The sequence below is a fragment of the Centruroides vittatus genome, unplaced genomic scaffold (genome assembly GCF_030686945.1).
Source record: "Centruroides vittatus isolate TY-2023 unplaced genomic scaffold, ASM3068694v2 contig_754, whole genome shotgun sequence".
In the NCBI taxonomy this organism is placed as follows: Eukaryota; Metazoa; Arthropoda; class Arachnida; order Scorpiones; family Buthidae; genus Centruroides; species Centruroides vittatus.
In genome coordinates, this window is record NW_027122490.1 from 2620865 (window position 1) to 2644972 (window position 24108).

The 24108-nt window shown below is 24.6% G+C and overlaps 1 protein-coding gene across 1 annotated transcript in view; it reads right to left on the reverse strand.

The window, feature by feature from the left end:
- Positions 1-24108, reverse strand: part of LOC136981391 (synaptogenesis protein syg-2-like) — a 137490-nt gene that overhangs the window by 92044 nt on the left and 21338 nt on the right.

The window sequence follows — 24108 nt, forward strand, 5'->3', positions numbered from 1 at the left end:
TCGTGGGATAGTTTTTCCACTTAACGGTATTTTTATTAAGGAAACAAGCTATAAAAGTTAATCCTTTTTAGTGAAGAAATAAACATTAATTTGGTCGTTACGATAGAAAAAAAATTCTTGGCAAAAATGTCATTTATAGTCAATAATTTAAAGCTATTTTCATTTTTTTGAACGAGTCGGAATCACGATACTATTATTCTAAATGCATAGAAAATACTCAATTAAACGAAAATTATCTACAAAAGCATTTTCTGAATTATGTTTTTATCTAAGAAAAACCGATAAATGCAAGAAATTTGTCTTAAAAAGTATTTTAAATCTTACTTCAACGGGATTGTTAAAGCGCTACACAATGACTTTCTATTCAATTCACACAATTCAGTATTTATGGCGCAAGTTTTTATGGCTGTCGACTCGTGGTTTATCTCCTTTCTATTATCATACTGTCTATTTTAATTAATCTTAAACAAGAATTGCCGCATTTACAATTTACCTGGTCGTCTTCATCGCACACCTGACACTAACTAAGCAACGGACACAATGGTATTCACAGTGTTGTATTTTTCATACACTTCTTTCCATCACGAATATTAAATTATACAGCTAGATTCTGGCAGTCAAAGAAATGGAGTTGTTCACTGAGCTGACGATATTTTTCAACTTGATAGTGTGTGGAATGCTAGGCCGATCTCTATTGGACAAACGGAAAATATTGTTTCTTCTACGATGCCCTTTTTTTCATCCCTTTCAATTATTTAGGAAGCTGGAGGAAGAAATTGAAGTGTCAGAAAGGAAAAGTGCGGAGCTGTTTTTGAAAATTCTCCTCTCAACAGAGTCTCAATTTAGAAGGTGGAGGAATAAGATGAAAAGCTGGAAAAATTTCAAAAACGAAATCCTGAAAAATATGCCATTTCTCTAAAGTGTAAATTTTCCTTACTTTATTTTTTTTATTAAATGTATTACTTATAAACTAGTAACCGAGAAGTTTTTGTAATCTTACAATGTTAAACGCAACGAATCTTCTATCTTTATGAAAAGGGGAGGGAAAGTTATTTAAAATAAACAGACATTTTTAATCTTGTTAACATTTTATCTTCATTTATTTTTCCAATTAACTAATTAATTATTTCAAACATTAATATATTGAGCCCTGTTTTCTTTTATTCAACAAACTGTCTAAACATTATTATTATTATTTTATTTATTTATTTTTTATTCAACAGCTGTTGAGAAAAATAATAGATCGAGATCAATTTAATTCTTTGAACGTATTTTATTAACCAGGTGTTATTGTGATCTTTTAAATTTTATTTCTTTTAAAGATTCCTAGAATAAAGGTACGTTTCTCTGCGGATTGTTTGATAGATAGAGATAGAAGTTTTCGTTACCAACTTTATCCAGTAAAGATAACAGCAATCACAATTAACGGCTTCTTGATATAATGGAGTTTCGGAATTACAACTCTGCACTTCTACTCTTGGGAATCTATGGGATCTACGAATCTACCAATGGAACTAAATCTAACTCACCGAGCTTGAACTAAAAATTGAGTTAGTGCATCGGACGTCCCTATAGAGCCAATGCTTTGGATGTCCTTCTATTCTTCTCTTTTCTACTCTGTCTCCCTTTCTCGGTAAACAGAAGTTTCAATAATTGGAAACAACGCCAGGGATTTGCAATATTGTTCTATATTGTTCGACACTGTTGAAAGTTAAACAATTTTTTTATTACTTGAATTACTTACTTTTATACATATTCAGCTTTTGTTTCTTATTACTTTTCATCGAAAACACCCGACACAACTCATAATTTAAGATTTAAATAAATTACCCCATTATCAATGATTTTACATTTTGTTTTACTATTACTTTTTTTAAAATTTTATTCATTTTTTCTGCATTAAACTAAATATTTTACTATAAAAAATTAATTATAAAAACAAATGAATTTTATTTTATTTTATTTTCAGAAACATAAATCATTTAAAATTCGTCCAAAAAAAAAAAATTAATAATAATAACATTTTTTTCAAGAAAGAAAAATGTTTTCTTATTTATTTTAGATTAAGTTTGAATTTATTTGATACAAATTTATCTCATCGATTCATAAAAAACTATCTTGTAAAAGTTCATTGACTTATCTATGCTTTAAAAAAATTCTAATTTATGATTTCAATTTTCTTATTTTCAAAACCTTCCAATCAATATCGTTTAACTCATAAATCTTAAGAAACTCTTCGACTTTAGTTAATTTTTCATCAAATATAAATAAATTCGATTAATTATATATATATATTTATGTAACAATTTTACAATTTCTACTATACAAAACTAGAATTGATAGGATTTTGATTGAATTTTTTATTTAAAAAAATCAATAAATTAATGATAAATATTACACAAATTATAAATTAAAATACGTAAAAAATTAAAGCACTTAATACTTAAACTTTAAAATTAAAATTTAATTTAATCAACATTAAATTTATTAAATCAATATGAATTTGTGCATAAAACGATGTTTGAATTTTTTTTACATAATTTAATTCAATTATAATTTTTTAAAATATTTTTGTTTTTAAAAAAATTTATGACTTGTAATTAATTAAAAAATAATGATAATAAAAGAAAAAATAAATCAATAAATTATAACATTATTTATTTCTTTATACTGTATTTGTTTTAAAACTTGATAAAATTTTACGTAAAACGTTTGCGATTTTACAGAGCTCTTGAGTAATTTTTAAATACTTTTTAAAAGTATTATTAATTTATAAATATATAAAGTACAAATAGAAATTTTAATTTTAATGTTCTGTAACAAATTAAACTCTTAGAAATGATTTCATTGCTTTAACTTCATCAGAATTTCTAGAAAAATTAAATACGTTGAGGTAATTGAAAAAATAATAATAAACTAGAGTTAAACAGAAAAACTCCATAATTTTTTTTCATCTTATTTTTATTGTTAAATAATTAAATGTTTCAATTAAATTTTTTTGCTTAAATTTATGTAAATAAATATTTGTATTTTATTTAAAATCTGAAATCTGGTTTAATTCAGAGAGTCAAATAAGACTTTATATATATATATATACACAAAACAAAAATCTTCATATATATATATATGAAGATTTTTGTTTTGTTTTCAACATCAATTGCAAAATATCTTGAAACTTAGGCTATCCGAGAACTAAAATATCTTCAAAAATAGCTGAAAAATCCACAATATCCGGAATTTGCGGATTTTACATTTACTTTGTTTTTTATTCTTTATCATCAGACTCAGCAAAATCCCATATCGATTATTTCTAGTAAAGTTTTCAAAAATTTATAGAGAAATATATTACACACAGCATAGAATATTTTAAATTTAATTTTATTTCAAGACACATGTTTTTCACCGAATAAATAAGATTTAATTTTTTTCATTTATTTAATATCTCTTTTAATAAACTTTTCAGTGTTTTTTAATGTAGAGTAGATCATTTACCTTTTACAGAATATAATTAAATAAATGAAACACTTGAAAAAATGACGATTAACTGAGATCTATTGTATAGAGCTATATTTATCTTACTCTCTGAGGTTCTCATTTATAATAATTGAAAGTATAAGATTAATTGACAGTTAACTCCTCCCAAACTTTCTAAATATCAAAATAACTAGTGAAGATATCATTAAGTTAAACGAAACGTTCGATATTTTCGATGGCTTTCTTAAATCAATTCATTTTATAAAATAAACATTTTGGTTAATAAAAAGTAATCTAACATTTAAGAATTTGAATTTTACTATTCATATTTAATTTAATATACTATCTACACATTATAATTTCACAGAAATGTAACCGAAATTAAATTTCAAATTAAACTTATCGGATGAATAATTCTTAAATTTTCGTCTTTTGAGAAGTATATTTAATCATTTAAAAATTTTGAACTTAGTAACATTAAAATGCTATTAACAACTTAATATAATTCAATTTGAAAGCTAATTAAAAAGATTAATAAATCTCTATATTTAAAGGTTGATTGTTCTAAAACTGTAAAGAAATCAATATGCTTGAAAATAATCTTTGAAATGGATTGATATTTAAAGAAACATCAAATGTGATAAAATCAAAAGAGGTTCAATTAATGTTCTTTGTTATCAAGTTATAAAACAGATTAAAACAATTGTGAATTAAATATCTTTATGACCAGTTTCAGTATCTTCTTAGGAGAAAGAACAAATAAGGAAATTAATTTAAAATTATGCAATTTTTAACTTTGATCTTTTAAAAGATAAATTTCACTTAAAAACTATATAAATAAAAATATATCGTATCAGATTAGATTTTTCTCGAAAGAAAAAACAACAGAACACGTTTCTCAACAAGATACACAAGTGTATTTCTTTACTTTGAAAATTAGGAAGCAGACTTGTGCAGCTGAGCCTAAGCTTTTCGACTTTACAATAGCTACTTGTATTTTCCATCACAGAAATAATTCGATGACAAAGAATTAGATACTACTTTATTTCGCTCTTTTCAAATTAAAAGTTTCTTTCGATATACTTCTATATAGGCTTCGTTCTCTGCATTCCACTGTATCAATTCTGTATCTCTCTGTCTTATATTTAAAAATAAATATTATATCGAAATGGGTTTTTTTTAATGAGATTTAGGTTTACATTTTTATGATTTTTATTCGTGAATAATTCTAACGTACTCGAGATTACAGGTTGACGAAACTGCAAGGTTTAATGCTTCGATAATTTTGATGAAATTCAACAAATACAGTTATCCATCTACTAGTAAGAGTCGTAACAACTTGAGTCACTAAACTGTGAACAAGCTGACTACAGAGTTTACTCTCTTGTTATTATCGGTAACCTTCCAATTACGTTTTTCTCACAGATGATGAGAACAGACATCGTTCGATATCGTGGTAATCGTTACCTTAAAATTTTATATATAGTTCTTAAAATATTATTTTAAAAAATTTATTATAAAAATATAATTACAGAAGCAATAAAAAATAATGTTTACATTTAAGAATATTTTCAATCTAAGTCATAAACAAGAAAAAAAAAATCATAAAAAAATGGTGCATCCAAGCCACGTTTATGGTATAAAATCGATTGGATGAATAACTTTTACTTTCAAAAGACGTCTTTTTAAAGTAAACAAATTATAAGTAATTTATAAAATATTAAAATACGGAGAAATATTTTATTAAAAATACCTCACTGTAAGTTATTTGATTTTATGCCCGATTATTTTTCAATTTTCTGCAATCAAAAGTAGGCCAAGAGAGAGAAATGAATCAACTCAATCGGGCTTATCTGGCTATCGATCAAAGTTAATTTGAAAAGTCTTGAATGACTAGGAATAAAAACATTGCACGTAATTATATAGGGGTAGAGATATTATCCGCAAGGCGATACGATGCAGGCTATGTTCGTGTCTATTTAGGCAATAACGTAAGCTATCTACTGTTTCAAAATCTATGTAGCTGCAGTAATACTCTTCTAGTTGAAGGAAGTGGTGGCAGCATGTTTAGATTTCCCGCAACCCTGCACCACCGTTGAATCTTACCAATGATCGTTACCCTGACATTACGAGCTAACTCTTGTAGCAGCTGTCGACATTTTATGACATCTCCTTTCTCCTCATTTGCCAACTGTATTTTACCACTTAATAGGAAATTACAGCGATTCTATCTGTTTCGGTCAGTGTATTGTACCGGCCGGAAATTCCATTATGAGTTCAACGACTGCAGTCTAGTCCATTAGAAGGGTTTGATTTCTGAGATCTGACACCTATATTACTTCACGTGATGTCAGCAATATCAACGAACATCTTCCCAGCACTAACCATGAAATGTCATATTCTGAACAAACTTTATTTCATTTAGTCTATTGGATAAAAATATCGAACAGAATATTACTTCTGTACATTTTATAAATAAATTTGTTATCTTATAACATTTATACTTTTACAAAGAAGTATGCTTAAAAATCAAGCTTAAAATAAGATTTAAATGTAAAAATTATATTAAAAGTTTGGTACTTATTTAAAAATTCTGTATGTATATATGCATGTATGAATATAGTATATACAGAACATTTTAAATATAAAAATATTAAATTACATAGAATATGCTGTGTATTTAAATAATATCTAGTTACATTTGTAAGAAATTAAGCAAGTGTAAAAAGAATATGTTCATCCAAGAAGAAATAATCAAATTAAATGAAATAGTTTTCAGTATATTCCAATTGTTTATGATTTTTTTTAATGATAAATTGGTACAGAAGACGATTCTATAAAACTTAAAAAACTCATGAATTATCGATTGCTACTGTTGTACTGGAATTAATCCATACTTAATTAGAAAGCGACAATTTAAACAAAAACTAGTCTGGGACTATATAATATAAAAACAGTTATTTTTTTCGGAAGAAAAATAATCAAAAAAATGAGAGAAATAATTAATTAAGTTTTATCTATTTCCAATAATTTAGATAGAAAGCTTGATAAAATCATCAGTTCTTTTATTGTAAAATAATACATATATTTTGAAGAAAATATATGATTAAGTTAAACATTGAAAAGAATATTATTTATAAAAGAATTTTCCTTGTGAGAAGAAAATAATTGCAATTTATATAAATCCACAAACATTCGTTTATTCTCTCTCGAAGGCAAACTGTTCTCTAGATTGACATTTGTTTCGTTTGCCTTAAGGCTAATTTGAATATAATGAATACAAAGTATTACCAAATGGTTAATGTAAGAACACAAAATTTCCCCTCAAGATTTCTATTACGGAGGAATTCTTCGAGAAGAATCAAATCAATGTGTGTAAGCAATAAAATATAATGTACTAATCTTTGATAACCCCTTACGCTCTCCGTCTTAAAGCTAGAGGGTTCTATATTTCCGGATGACCAAGAAGATGACGGAAATGTGGAAAATTCGAACGAGAAATGAGTACCGAAGTGGAAAACACGCTTACACCGACTGGAGTCGGGATATTCTAGGAGATAATCTTCTACAAACTTTACAAACCGATGAATGGATCGCCAGAAGAAAAAGAATTTCAGTTAAGATAGAAAATGAACAGAATTGATAGAAAGTACTTATAATGGTAAAGTCTTCTTTGCAATTGAATTGTTTTCTCTAAATTTCATTCATTTTATTATGAAACTTGATATATGTTCGGATTATGTTAATTACAATGTTTGATGGCCCTTCGATTATTTATAGGGTCGTAACGAAACTAAACTTCCGACATTTAAAATCAATAGGCATAAAAAATATATGTTTAAAAAGTTTTATTTGTTTTCTTTTATATAATATTACCCTATCAAAGTTTTTATTTGATTAAATTTTAAATCAACTATTTTAATTTATTCGAAACAAAATATTAGATACTATTCATAAAAATGACTAGATTCTTTGTGGTTTAAGTAAAGAATTATCGTATTTAAAATGATTTTCCAATATTAAAATACTTTGTAATTTTAATAAATATGTAACAGCATTGAAATAATAACATTTTACGGATAGTTTCAACCTCAAAAATCTCCTCCTTCTCCTCCTTCTTGCAAGTTCAATCGATTCTTTTGTATTTATTTCGAGTTGATGCAATCGGCTTAGAAGGCAGTTTTCATCTAGGATTAAGTACATCACACAACTTCTAAATCAAATGTGATCTGTAAGAAATATTTACCTTTTTCTCGAGCAAAAAAAATATGTCCAATGATATGAAGTTATAAATCGATAAGCGAATATTCTTTAAACTAAAATCCAAGAAAAATTACTACTTTCGTGTTAAATAATTAATATGCTTTTACTTAAATTAAACAGGGATTAGTATTTTCCCTAGACAAGAAAGTTATGAAAATTATCTTACACACGCAACTTTCTTAAGCAATTTTAATAACAAATCTGAAATTTAGTTATAATTCATATAATTAATTTATAATAAAAATTACTTGGTGTTTCATTTTAGAAAAAAATGCTATCAAATTTTGAAAATAGTTCTTGATAAAGTTCGCAATTGTTATTTTTTTATATAGAAATCTATTAACAAATTACAAAAAAAATCTAAGAAGAGGGGGAAAAAAAGATGTCAAGCAGCTAAGTTATAAGTGAAGATGATAGAGAAAACAATAAGATACTAACATTCTCGTAATCTATATTGACACTTAAACACTTTAGTAAGTTGTTTTTCTAGTAAATTATAAATATAAAACTCCTAAATAATTTTTATTCAGCTAAGTTTATACTTTTCTGAAATTATTATAAATAGCAATAATTATAAATGTAAATTAACATTATAAAAATAATTTAATAAATTCATTTCTCAATTCTAACTCTAAGCTATAGAGAAATCATACATTACATTCTGTAAAAAGATAATAATATAAATCCGTAAAAATATATTTAACAGAAAATAAAGTTTTATGGTATTTAAATAACATGACCACTTCAGAATCAAATTATAATTTAATTCGTTGTTTAGTAAACAAATTTTAAAGTGGTTTAGAATACTTTTGTAAAAGTAACTTTAAAGTTTGCCATTTGTTAGACATTTCGAACATGTTTTCCACATTTTAAAGAATCAGCACAAATCAGCTTATAATACATAGTAAATCCCAAAAGTTCCTTTTGTTAATATAATGTAAGGTTTCGGTCGATTTCTTAAGCTCTCAAGTGGTTGACCACAGCTTTTTTCCATTAGTATATAACATGCCAATGATGCACACTTTTGTGGTTAGGAGACTTCGCATCCAATCAGTAATCGAATGGGATACATGGATTCAAAGTAGATTATGCAGTACTTGCTCTTTCCATTTCTCGCAAAGTTATATATTAGTAAACGTTTGGCTAGAATCCAACAAAACGATTTAGATACCTCCCACCTGCATTAAGATTTACTTACTATAGAAACCAGGATAACTGCTGCCCCTACAGAGATTGAACTTTCACTAACTTAATATCTTCCAGTTTTTTTTCCTTTTTTAAGAAAAAATAAGGACTACTATTCTATGGAAACTTCTCCAACAACCTATCATATATCTTTACTTTTTTAAGATCTAGTCTCTCGATGTGTCTAAATTGGCTGAAATATGATTCAATATGCGACTTTTGAAAATCGTTTTGGCTTATTTTTTCTAAAAAAACAAACAGAACAATTTTTTATTCAAGATCTGGAAAGCTTTCTTGAAAGTTACGACGTTGTTACTATCTAAGAAATTAAGTATTTAAAATTTTAATACTAATTAATGAAAGTAAATCTCTTAAAAATAAACTGTAGCATAATTAGTGAAATTTTTAAAAAGTATTTAATACCAATTACATCTAATTAAATCTCATAATTTATAATTACTTTTTTAAAGCTTTACCTTATTTAAAATTATTTATAAAATTGCATACGTGGAATATGAATTGAATAAAATCTTAATTGGTAACTAAAAGGGTTACGAAATAAATCTGAAACGTAAAGAATTTCGAAAATGATTCCGGAGTTTGAATAATAAATGGTTCCGTTTGTATAAAGTATGAATTCATAAATATTAAAAGAAAAATCGATAATTTAAAATTCATTATTTCACAGTATAAGTAATATATTATAACGTCGGGAAAAAAATGTATATATATTATCGCTTTAGGCCAAATAAACAGATTAGATTTTTCTACTTCTTAAAGATGAAAGTTCTTTAAAAACAAATGAAATACGGATAAATTATAATCCGCTTAGATGAAAATGTTTTATTTTTGCAGAACAACCAATAAGAAAGACGTTGTTCCTTTACTAATATAAAAAAAAAAAAATCATTTTATTTAATGAGAGATTTTGGAATGAAGTGTATAAATTCTCTTTTCCATCCTTTAAGCTTTAAATATGTACTTTCATATTCATTGTTTTTAAATATTGCTTTACAATTACCATACAAATTGGAATTCTTTGTTTTGTAAACATTTTGCTAATCTTCACATTATTACTTAATGTACCGAAAAATTGAGGTATTTGATATTCTTAAAACGATTCTTCTTAATTCTCATCTTCAATTATCTTTTCTGCTCATTCTTCTCTTTCTTTATTTTCAATTAATTACATCTTAGTACTCGTCTGTCAGTGATCCATCACGAGGGAGCTACCTTTGTCTCGTCTCTTGTTAGCTGTACAATACCTAATCTTGTAAGTCAAAGGAGACAGATAAACTCCATAATTGGAACAGTAACGAACTTTAGTCCTAAATCCTGTCAAAGTCATGAAACAAAAGAATTATACTAAAGAAATTCCTATTGGAAAACAATATCGCATTAACTAATGAATCGCTTATCTCTCCAAGAAAATAAATTAATTTGTAAACAACTGTAATTCGATAATATTTGAATAATTTGTTATTTTAAACATTTGTCGATATATTAAAATAATTATAGATTCTGCAATGAATTACATTTTCTAAAAAAAAACATATTTTTAAATCTAGATTTAATGTACAGTATTTTGAATTTTGCTAATTACTCGTTTATTGTTTTGTATTGAAGTTTTCAAAGTGGAAGTCATTTAAAATTAATTTTTAGAATAGGTTTAGAATTTGACATTATGTATCTTTTTATTTTATAAATTTTTTCGCATGAAATTCTTTAAAAAAAAAATAGACTAATGCTTTGTATATTTTACAAATATTCTAGATTTACAGTCGAATCAATTAATATCCGTATTTGATAACGTTAATTTTCTATAATAAATTTATTTATAAATAACATTAGAGTAGTAATGTGCCGTATCGACAAATATTTGTTTTCAGTATGTCAAAGAAACTCATATATTTTTCTAAAAATAAAATATCTTGTAGAGATAGCAACGTACTTTACTTTTATACTGATTATATGAATTTCTTAAAGGAACTATTTTCGATATTGAATAGAACTATAGACTACAGCTTAATAAATATTAAATCCTATTGAATGTGTATTCTTGGATTGTAGAAGAGCTTTCAGATTGGTAAGTGGCCGTACCTCTGACAGGATAAACAGACTGGATAGACCAGAACGGGTCGATGTTTGTTGATAGTCGATGGACGAGAGGGAGGCTTAAGTATCGGATAATAGGCAGTTGTTATGACAGGTAATGATTTCTGTAACCGCCAAAAGCTGGGGTTGAATATAACGATCTCTCGTATGACCGATGTCCAATGGTTTCCTTACTGGATAGAGATATTTCAACCACAGAATATTAAGGGGACATGATATTAAATTACGCAAAGCTAACCTATTATTTTGGATCCTATTATATTTCTAAGCATCTATTTGGCGTTTTAAAATGTAAATTTATACGTTAAAGTAAAACAACATTCTAAGAGTGTTATGGTTTTAACTGAAATATTTAATCTCTTCAACGTTCGATGCTACATGTTACTTTCTTTTCTTTTGTGTGTGTGTGTGTGTGTGTAGAAACGAAGATAGTCTCTCTCTTCTCTTTCTTAACGGATTTTCTGCGTCACTAGTCGACGTAACATCTTCCGCAGTATTGTTTCAAGCTCTAAATTCTGAGATTTTTCCTCTTTCGTCTCCTCCTCAACTGTACGGCAAAGCAGGGTTTATGTCAAATCTACCGACAGGAGAGAAAAGCATAAATAAAGTCTAAAGAAAGTGGAACAGTGAACACGTCAACTTTCGAAGTAGATGGATTTTTTTAAACACGAAAATCCCTGTTTTTTGTATACAAAAAGTTGAGGCGATGAAAAGAAATACTGAAGTATAACGGTTTTGTATATACATACAGACGATTAGAGGATGGTATTGAATTCAAAGTTAGGGCTATTTATTGTTTATCAGCATAAAATGTTTATATAGAGTAGAGAAACATAGTAGATCATCCGAACTCATCCGATTGAATATATATTTTTTCTAAACTGGGTCAACTAACTCTTTTTATTTTTGTAATCTTAAAACAAACATAAAGAACATCTACATTCCTCTACAATTATATTTAATCTAGTATGTCAACATAGGCTTAAATTTCCGAAGAAACTTTGTTACCCTGCAGCATTTGATTGACTATGTTTCTAGTTTTTTGTTTAGTTTTAACAAAAATCGCTATGTTGAAATACCTACTTTATTTTAAACCCTAGAATACCTTACGCTAGAATCTTTTTACGGTTTAATATAAAAATAAACTTAGATTTTTGTAATTTAAAGATTAAATTAGATTTATTTATTTTATCTATTTATTTTAAGTTTAATTGAAAAGTTGTAGGAGTTCCAATAGGTGGAAAAAAAGCATAAACTTAATTATATTTTACTGCATTATCTCATTTAATTACATTTATTATTTATGAAAAATTTAAATATCAAATACGTCAAAATAATCAATTTAAAATATTTTTCTTATGAATCATAAATTTTTTTATCTTTCTCTTTTTTCCTCATTTTTAGTTCTTTCTTCCTAAGGAGGTTTTTTCCCCACACCCATTGTGGGTTCGACCAAGCACACAATGACTATGGAAAAAAGGCCCTCTCAGTGCTCACGAAAGGCCAAGTTTACAATAGAGATGATAAGAAAAAGGGCCCGACATATCCGAGATTTTCCACCCATGAAAATTCCTGATGTGATCGTCCAGATTCGATCCCGGGCCCCCAGAGCGATAGGCCGACTCTTTAAATATCGAAGTAGCCTGTACACATATTACGTAATGGGCTAATGGTATATTAAATATTCAATTGCGTTTTGATGACTTAAATTAACTTTCATAACAATGACATATGAATATTGTTAGTTCAAATTGGTATTAAATTATAATATAAATTTTGAATAATTATTATAATTTCATTTAAATTTACAAATAGCTATCTATAGTCTTTATTATAAATTCAGAAAATGAAAAGAATTTCCGTTGATTTTCTATTATATTCCTCCAAACAAAATGACCCTTCTAGAAATAAGCGCCGCTGTATCTTTATTCAAATAATTAGCATTTAATTTTCCATTGAATTTAAAATATTCACTGTTGCATTAGTTTAAATTCCTCTTCGGATAATTTTACTAACTCTGTGAATCGAGTAAAATATTGAATTTTTATGGAAATCATTAAATGAAATGACCAAATCAATTATCTAAGTACTCGCAATCTATAATAATGGATATTTCAACTCATAAGCTGAATATTTAACAAGAGATTTGCTCAAATAATCTAATAACCATACTGTCATATAAATGAACAAAAATTTGATAAAAATTAATATTTAATGTAAACACGTGAAATGTAGAATATTCATTAACGCAATATTTATGTGTAAAAATGAACTACAAACAGTAAATTTTATAATTAATTATACTTAAGACTTACTTAATAGAATTTCCTCTATGAATTTTTTACCAGAATATTCAAGTAAACGATATCATTAAAATAAAATTTTAAATTTTATTCAAGTTATCTATAACTTATATGTTCATATATTTTTGTTTTCTACTTCTTTATACCAATTAATTTTTAAAAATAATTTTACAAACTTTGCATTATTACTTTCTTGTTTCGTGCTGTTAAAATTAACATTTATCATTTAAAATGTTGAAATAAATTGATTCGCGCATTTATTATTTTAAATAATGCAGTAATTATGTAAAATCTACATGTTTGATGTAAATTTTTGAATGATGCACGATTAAATTTCGTTTATAACTATTAAAACTTGATTTATTTTTAAGTAAAATTTATAAAATAATAAATCTTAAAAGAATTTATAATTTAAAGCCATCCAAAATCTAATATCTAGCACAGAAAAAAAATTTTTCTAATTTTCAGTTATGTTACCATTCTTTGGCTTTGCTCATCCGACATTCGAGATTATCCTATATTTTAAAAAACATTGATTTTCTAAATGGTGTCGATATAGTCTGATACTAAACACACACTGAAGGCTGTTTATTTATTTTTTATGTTATAATATTCTTCAAATTATTTGCATCTGAAAAAGATGATGCGTTAAAAGGTAATTGATCCTGAACTATCTTGACCAGAAATTGGTATAGAGTATTGAAATTTTTATGAAGAATTTCAAAAATTTTATCAATATCAAATGATAAAATTTCCGAAGGAAAATACTTTATCCTTCTTTTGTAAAATAAGTGATTTAATTTTCAAACCAATCTTTACATGCTACTTTTAAATGAATATAAAAACATCGTATCATAATAAAAAAATAAAAATAAATAGAAACATTATTTCTTGATATAAATCAATATTATGAAATTTTCCATTTATATAAGCGAAATAGAAAATGCTTATCAGCTTATAAAGCTATAAAGCTTATCTATTTGAAGATATAAAACTATTTTTCTTAAAAATACCAACATATTACTGATAATCGAAATTAAAAGTCTGTATCTATTCCTATTCCGTTGGCAGTAAAAACGTAATGTAGATTTGCATTAATTTTTACAATCAAAAATTTAATATTTAATATCATTAATATTATTTCTGATATAGTCTTCATGCGATAAAATTTTTATCATTAAAGTATATTACAATTATAATTTAAATATTTTTAAAAATATTTTTATTTACAGTAAATTAATTAATACCTTTCAGAATATTTTCGTAAAGGTTTATATATTTTTTTCCCACTTAAAAGTTGTAAGATTAAAAGGGACAAAAATTATTCACTTAATTAAAATACAGGAATTTATAAAATGTATTAATTAAGTGAATAATTTGAATTGAAATAAGATTTTTCAAACAAAATTAAATGATATAAATATTAAAATATACTTCTGCTACTTTTAACACGTATTTGAAGTATATTAATTTTAATATTCCAAGACAAACTTGATTTATAATTGAAAAAATAATAATAATAATTTATTTTATTCTAGAATATGTTTGCAATATTTATAATTGCAGCATTGAATTATTACTACAGTAATATCATAATATTAGTATAATAATAATGATGACAACAATAATAATAGCATTAGTAATAACAATAATACTTAATATATACTGTAATAATAATAATAATAATGATAATAGCTGATGAAAGTATGAGATTTGAAACTTAATTGTCGAACATAAAATGATTTAAGACAAAAAAAAAACAAAAACAAAAAATGAAAAAATCGAATTTAATGATTCTACAAAGGTTAAAGTTCTTATTTCTATCAAATAAGTAAAAGCCATAGAATGCTATAATAATAAAATCTATCTTTCAGTTATAAATCTTAAAATATATTCAGGTTAAATCCCTTTTTACTATTTATAAGCACTGTAATTTCTACTTAATACTTGAAAAAGCTATTTTATAAACCTTAATATTAATACACATAAAAACTATATAGGTTTATATATAATCTATAGATCTATAATATATATATGTATTATAAATCTATATAATATGTTATTTTAATTTTTTAAGATGTACTAATGTTTTAAAAGTTTTTCTTACGAAACATTAAACTGATAGACTGTATAAGTAATAAGCTTGTATCGTTCCTTCATTATCTTGCAAGTACTATTCTTAATACACCTTTTCAATCATAATATGAAGGCTGTTGTAATGTTTTCTTTAGAAATTTCGAACTTACTGATGAATAGCAGAAGCAATTGCTTCTTTAGATGACGGATAGAGGCTGTCAAGGATATTCTTTATGATTGAAAACAATCAAAATCATGTGATGCAAGTTGTGCTAAATAATGTATAACAAGTATGGCAACGCTTTTGGAGAAATTTTCCCATTTAATAAAGTAGTGGAAATATAGAAGCCAAACTTTGATGAAGAAAATTCTAAGTACATGTTCATCAATACTATCAAAATCTATTTTTATAATTTGCTTACAAATAGCTGTTATCAATGGCAATTGCTCGTTGAAAACGTGAGTATGAGGAGGATATTTTTAACACGCATAAGACTGCTGTTATTATTGGATCCGCTAACGCCTTCAATTGAAGTTTTTCATATCCACAGTTGACTCCCTATACTCCACAGCCAGTTGAAGATGAATAGACACAGAATTTTTCTTATTCAAATGCAAAAACTTGACGATAACGCGCTTTTTCCAAACTAAAGTCTTTCATCTTGTTCCAGATATATGTATACAGTAGGCCTTTATATATGCACATACTGTATATCCAGAATAACATAGCTCAAAGTGCTGTTCCTTCTTCCATGACTATAGAAATATTTCATTTGCTACGCTGTATTATTAATATATTCGCGTCACGCATTTCAGTTTTAACTTAAAAAAATTTTCAGCTTTTATATATATATATATTTATATATACAGTTAAAAAAAGCTTAAAATAATAATACTTTTTAAATAATTCAATTAAATTAACGTTATAATTATAATCTGTAAAATTAAATGCAAATAATTAACTGCAATTTTCTGTTACTACAATTTGTTTAAATTTAAAATAATTTAAATAAATTTATATAAATTTATAACTACGTTTAATTCTTCTTACTGTAAGTTAGTGTGAGAGGTTTTTACATAAAAATATTACTATTTTATTAAAAAAAGAAAAAAAATATATATATATATATATATTTAAAATAGAAATAATGAAAATGAATATTCTAAATAGTTAAGAAAATATATTCTAAAAATTAAATATTTTTTATTAAATAAATAATATATTTTAATTGAAATATAATACCGATTCTAGAATATATATTATTGAATATACAAAATAATTTTTTCTCTTTAAAAAAAGATTTGTTAAATAATAAATTTGATCTTTATATAGCTCATTGTAGAAAGTTATTTAAGAATTTAGATGCTAAAAGATGAATTTTTCAATATGTTTTTGCTTTAACTAAATTCTTCAATTATTTACGATAGTAAAAGTCTTCGGAATTGACTTACAAAGGTTAAAATAAGTTCAGGAAACGCAAAAAACAAAAGATAATATAATTATAAAATATATTTTCCTCCAAAATAAATATAAATATATATACTATAAAAGAATAAAATAAATTGAATTTAATATATATGTACTTTATATATAATATATATATATATATATATATATATATATATAAGCTTACCGACTTGAAAAATTACTTTTTCTACTACAGTAAAATAAAAAAAGAACTATTTTTATACAAATTTTCTACAAAAAGTACTTTTCTATCAAAAACTTTGTACTTTGTATAGATTTCTAATAGACTCTGTTGACATATCATGATTAAAAAGACTTAATAAAAATGGCAGTCAGTTATTAAGTTTAAAACTTAAAAATTGCGTATTTTTCTAATAAAATAACAATTTTTAAAGAAATAACTCATCCGTTAATAGATTTATTAAGAAATTATTTGAAAAAATCGTATTATTTCGTACAAATCAATGGGCTGATTAACATAATGCGCTTCTAATGTAATGAGCTTCGTAATAATTTAAATACTTAACCGCTAATAAAACATTCTGATTAAGATTAGTCATGCAATGGTAGTGAACCTCACAAACTCTCGCCTAGGGTAAGAGATGCGAAGTATTGTTCAGTTTTAACATTAAATGATAACTGAGATGAAGGAAGCACGATTCTGTTGTAATGTCACAGATCTCGGATGAAATGGCGACTAATTAGAAGATTTGGTTGAGTTTCATGCTTCGCTGCTTCCTACTCATCTCGCGCAGACAAAAGATGTACCACTATTGTCTGAAACTTGCTGTAGAAAGTTTGTTGTAACTTCCTGACAGTGGACTTCAAATAATCAGAGTTTCCACGGAATTTTTATATATTACTAATCTCAAAAGTCCTTATCTCGTTAATGTAGCCTTATCCACTTGAAATATCATCGATGTTAAACTATAATCTTATTAAAAGAAAAGCTGACTATCGGGAGAAAAAATATACATAAAGTAGCTCGTCATATTTTTTTGTATTTATTGCATTAACAACTCATATATTTAATTTACTCACAAGTATAAAAAAATCCGGACATTTTATATAGCTAATATTAAAGTAAATATTTAATGTTAATTATCTCGTATTGACGAGAAATATACTGAACTTTAATGAAAATCCTTCATAAGTATTTAATTTATCTTGAGGGAATAGTCATCAAGATGTTTAGTTACTCGTACTCGACACAGTTTAAGAAACTCGACTGTAATAAAATTGTAACCAATTTCAGTTTTACTAATTATTAATAATAAAAATTGTAAATTTATCACAAATTTTATAACTTTAATAAATTAAATTTATTCGGATATTATACGTACAGATTATTTTTATTTTTCTAATATTTTTTTCCTCCTAACTTCACGAATTTGAATGGAATTCTTATCATTTATTGACTGTTTTCATAGCTTTAAAAGTAGAGCGATTTATTTTAAACTAAATAACTCTTACGACAATTTTATTTTCTAAAATTCTATGTTGATTTTTCTATCTACTTGATTAATTCTAAATTTTATGTGTTTTTGATCCGTGATAAAATTGTGCGAATCATTAAAATTTATTGAATTTATTTCGCGAAACGTTGCAAAGAAAATAATAAGACAAGTAACACGATAACTCTCATGATTTAAATAAGAAAAATTAGATTTTGACGAAAGAGCAATAAAAGAAATAATCCTATTTATGTAATAATAGTAATTAGCTAAAAGGTAATAAATGTAATTTTTCAAATAATTTGTTACTTTAGATAAAAAGAAAGAAATTAAATTATAATTTAATTTGAATATTATAGACTATAAAATATCGATTTATTTTCTTTATGAAAAATATTATTGAATATTTTATTTGTACGATTTAAAAAAGATATTAAAATAAATTCTTTGGGCTTTTTAAAATAAACGGAGACACGTTTGATAGAATATTCTTTCAAAGCTCATCTGCATTTCAAATATTTTATGTCTAAACATATTTGCGTTAAAATAGAGTTACATAAAGCAAGTCAATAAATACAGTGGTCCAAAGTTATTCGCTTGTAAATTTTCTCCATTTCTCTTCCTCTTTTTTATAATTATTTAGGAAAAAATTCTTGTTAAAAAAATCATATTAATTTGAATATTGGTTGATTTTTAAATCAGAATTTTTCTATTCATTTACAGACTGTTACTATTTTTAATACAATTTTCTCTACAATTTTTTATTTTATTTACTTACTTGTCAGTTTTTATTTTAGTTTTATTTTTATCTTCTAATTCACAAATTTTTGATTTTGATTTTTTAATCCGTATCAAACGAAAACTTATCATCCGTATAATATAAAAAATATAAATAAATGATACATATAAATTTATACATATTACTTCATGTGTTTAGTAAACCACTTCAAAAATATATATATTATTCCACTTTTCACAGTTCAAATAATAAAACTTTTAAGTATAAAACGTTTTCGTAAAATACTTAATAAGCCGATCACTAAATATTAAATTCTTCTCCTACTTTTCTAGTATATTTGACAGTTAATTCAATAAACACATTTCTTTTCTATTTTTCTATCTGAAATGCATTTCAACTCTTAATGTACATCTGGCAGAAACGTTTTCAGAAATATGACATATGTTGTGAAATTTCAATAGCTCTGTCATTTTCTAAAACTTTTAAAACCTAGATAATATTTAAAGAAAAAATAAAATAAGTTAAAACTAAATCCAAAGCTACATTTTTGTCAACGAACTCTGTATATTATGTTGTTAGATTAGTTTAAACTGTTTTTCAACGAGGCGATATCATCCAATAGGGAGGAAAACAAAGTTTCTGAGATGAAAATTAAAGTGCAAACAAAATATTGTGAATCTACCAGTCAAAAACATTAGTAATACTATCAGACGAATCATATGTGTATATAAATATATATTTATTTATTTATTTAAAAGTCAAAATATGTATGTATATTAGGTAAAGGATTCTATACTATTCTCCCACCCTAACCATCCATAAAGTTCACCCCTCTTAACATAAGCCCGAGCAATTTTTTTTGTTCTGTAGTTTCATTATTGTAAATACTCGGGTCAATAAATATACATTTTAGTTACTAAGACCGTTGTTTTTATCACCCTCTTCCAACCCAATTTTATCAATTTCCACCCCCTTAAAATCTCGTGCAACATTGTGCACACGAAGCTAGCGCAGATATATATGTACTGTATAGGTGTACATTATCTGCTTGTTTATTATATATATAATAAGTAGATAAATATTTCATTTTAAATATTTTAAATTTATAATAAGTAAACAGTGTGTTATTCTTTTAATTTTTGTTAAGAATCGATTAGGAAAAACTTGAAAAAAAAGTTTTTTTATTGAACTGTTTCTAAGAAAAAGTTAAAAAGAACTGGTTTAAAAGTATAGAAAATAAATTTATGAAGCGATATTAAACGCGTATTTTTTATAGATACGGCTTATTTCTTTAGTTTTACATTTATAACGGAGAATATAGAATTTTATAAGAATCATATAAGCTCTTACATTAAAAAATTATATCCTTTATAGTGTTTTGTATCTAGGAACCGATGTTAGATGAGAAACTTTATAACCGCTTCAATAGTACAAGTTGTTTCTGGTTATAAAATACTCATCGAGTAAACATTGACTTCAGGTACCGTTTCTTTGCGTAAAAAGTTATAAAATATCTGTACTAAAACTACTACACTAAAATACAGAATAAGGCTGTATTTATATAACATTGTTACACTCGGTTACAACAAGCAAAAAAATAATAATAATAAAAAAAAGAATACAATTTTGGTCGAATATAATATTATTACTATAATAAAACTAACTGAATTATATTTATTGGATAAAATAGATATTTTATGAACAAATTAAATTCTCATATCATAAAATTGATATCGATTTTAGTTCAAAATTTAAAATATTTATTAATTTTTATTTCCAAAAAAAAAAATTGTAGTTGTAATATTTAATATAATTTATATAAATATATAATTATTTACCACTTTTCTGTATATTTATATTAAGAATTAAAAGAAAATTTTATTTAATTAAAATTCGTACAAATTAAGTAAACCAACTGAGAATTATTTAATTTTATTTTTTATATATATACAGTATATATAATGTCAATGTTTACTTCGTAACCGTGATCTGATATCTTAAAATTTATGATTATTGCAGAATTTAAAGTCATTAACATCAGAGATTTTTTTAATAAAAAATTATTTGCATTTCGACGTGAGCTGGAATACGAAAATGTGATAAATTCTCGGGAATTTTAAGTGTAAATTAATAATTTAATAATGTTGTATATTATGTAAATATTGCCTATATATATTATCACCTTTATGGTAAATTATTTATGAGGTGTACATTATTACATAGATTATATTCAATTATTTCTCCATTAAATAATATAAATATGCTATTTTATGTATAGACTTATATGATGTACGTAATAATTATCATTTACTCTGCTAAAATTCGATAACATTAATTATTTATTTAATTAAAATTTTCGAAATTTTACATTAATTAATTAGACTTTAGTTTCCACTTTATAAAAAATACAGATCAAATTTAATTGTACGTTAGAAGAATTTATTTATAAATTATTCTGATATTTTTTTTAAGATTATAAAAATATAAAAAAATTTGTTTTGATAACACTTTTTATAATTAAGAATTTAAATATTAAAAAATTTATAATTATTTATTATATTCAAAATTTAAAAAAAATTAAATGAGATATTAATTTTAATATTTTTTTAATAATATAATCTGTAAAATGTTAATTTTTATTCGTATTAATAAATAAATAAATAAATATATTTAAAAATACAAATAAATAAATTTAAGAAAAATTAATAACGATTGATTTTAAATAAAAATTTGTAATATGAAGGTAATTATGTTTTATAACCATTCATTGTGTTAAATTAATTTTTTTATTTTTAAAATTTATTATAAAGATACATACAGCAAGCGGAATTTATAACAATGTTATTATTATTTGTTTTCCATTTCTAAATAATACTTTCATTAAAAATAAAATATTCTACATAACCAAGAGAGATTTTATATTTTTATTGTGACGAGAAGGAAAATATAATGTGTGACTGTAATCAAATTATTACTAAACAGACCACAGTAAATAAAACAGTCATTATCCTTCCATTCTATGGCATTAAACCAAGAACACTTATTTTCATAAATTTCCTTAAATTTCATAAAGAATTTTTTCTTAATTAGAAAAAAAATATTGCATATTTTTATAAGTAAAAATACTTTATAAAATTTCATCAATAACTTTTATAATATAATTTCACAATAAAAGTAATAAAATAATAATATAAATTTATTATTATAAATTTTTTTTCCATTAAGAAAAGGATTTTTTTAAAATATCGATTTTTACTGTAATTTTTAGCATTATTTAAATTCCGTATATTGAAAAGAATTAAATAAGTCACAGAACTATCAGTGGAGTAGAACAAGGTTGCTATATTCTTGGGTTGTAATCGAGTATCAACCAATAGTTGGATGCCAAGTTAGCAAGTCCAAATTGGAATGCTGGCTCTGTGCCCATCGCCAGAACTACTAGTATTATTATTATAGGTTGAGATCGTTTCAACATACGATAAGTTGTTAAAGGGAAAATGTTAGAACGCCGGAAATGACTACTAGTCAGGAAGCTCAATAAGTCAACATTACATGGTCTATACTTATTGAGATGTCGTAATATTCCTGTTGAGTTGATTCATAAAACGATTGTTACTCTCATTGATATCAATAATGTGCACGTGTCTAATCAAAACGGAGTTATCTTTATGTGTGATTAAATAATTAAAATGATTTATAAAAATATTAAATTTAATTACTCTCATTAGATAATTTATTAAATATCACAGCAACAAGTAATTTTTTACATATTTAAAATAATATAACAACGTTTTATTGAGGAAAAAATATCACTTGACAGATGCTAGCTAACAACAGAATAAATATTTAATATTTTTTCTATTAAACAAAAACTTGGCAGTAAAACATTTATTACTATTTATATTTAATAAGCACGAATATCAATATTATTAGAATATCGTACAGTTATTAATAAAATTTGTTTCATAACTTATAACGTAAAACCTAATATAAACAGCAAAGAAAATTATTTTTATCTTATTTTTAAACCTCATTAATTCGATAAAAAAACAAAAGCAAAAAATATTTTTGATAAGAATTTCCATTGCTGATCTCGTTAAAAAATAAAATTATTTAATAATTTTAATCTAATTTACACAAACTAATTTTTTTCTTTGGAATGTAATAAGGAAAAAATAATTTATAAGTATTTTTTTAAAAAAGCAATTAAATTTCCGAAAAAAGGTAAAATGTATTCAGTAAATAGATTATATATATTTATATACTATTTAAATTTTCAATTCACGTGTAAGCAGAACGTACTTTAAAAGCTTACTGAAAAAGTCAAAAATATTAAATTTATTTTATTAAAAGTCATTAGGGCAATACCGATCTTTAAAAATACCACAAGACCAAAAAAAGGTGTTCGAAATTTTGATCTGAAATGATAATCCAATAGAACCTTTTCTCGCCTAAATCTTTAAGGGGAGACATGGGCATTAGAAGCAAGCCCAGTGAAGCCATCAGGTAAAGTCATCGGATGCTATTTTCTCCTCTGCCATTTTCCAAATTTCTATATTATACAACATATCATACAGTGATATGTCAAGACATAAAGTAAAAGATATAGGTCTACCCTATCATCTCGGGAAGCCTTCTAGATAATCGAAAATATTCAATCTCTCACCTAAACTAAAGTATTTTTTGAAAAATTACTTTAACGCGTATTAAGTGATCAAAAATTCTCTAAAATCAAACTTTTAGAAAGATTCTTTTGGCTATCTTATAATATACTATATAGTAAAGTATTGTATATATGTTTTTAAATTGTTATATTAGCTTTAAAATATATCATTTTAAATAGGCTTTTTAAAAAATTACATCAAGTTCAAAAGGTGTGTAAATAATACGTATATTTATTAAATTTAACAAGTACTGTAGTAAAATCCACCTTATAATTGAGTATCAGGTAGCATATTTTAGTTTCACACAAGGAAAAACAATCTTAAATCTTTTCTAAAATGAAGTTCCTATCTATCCTAATGCTAAAGT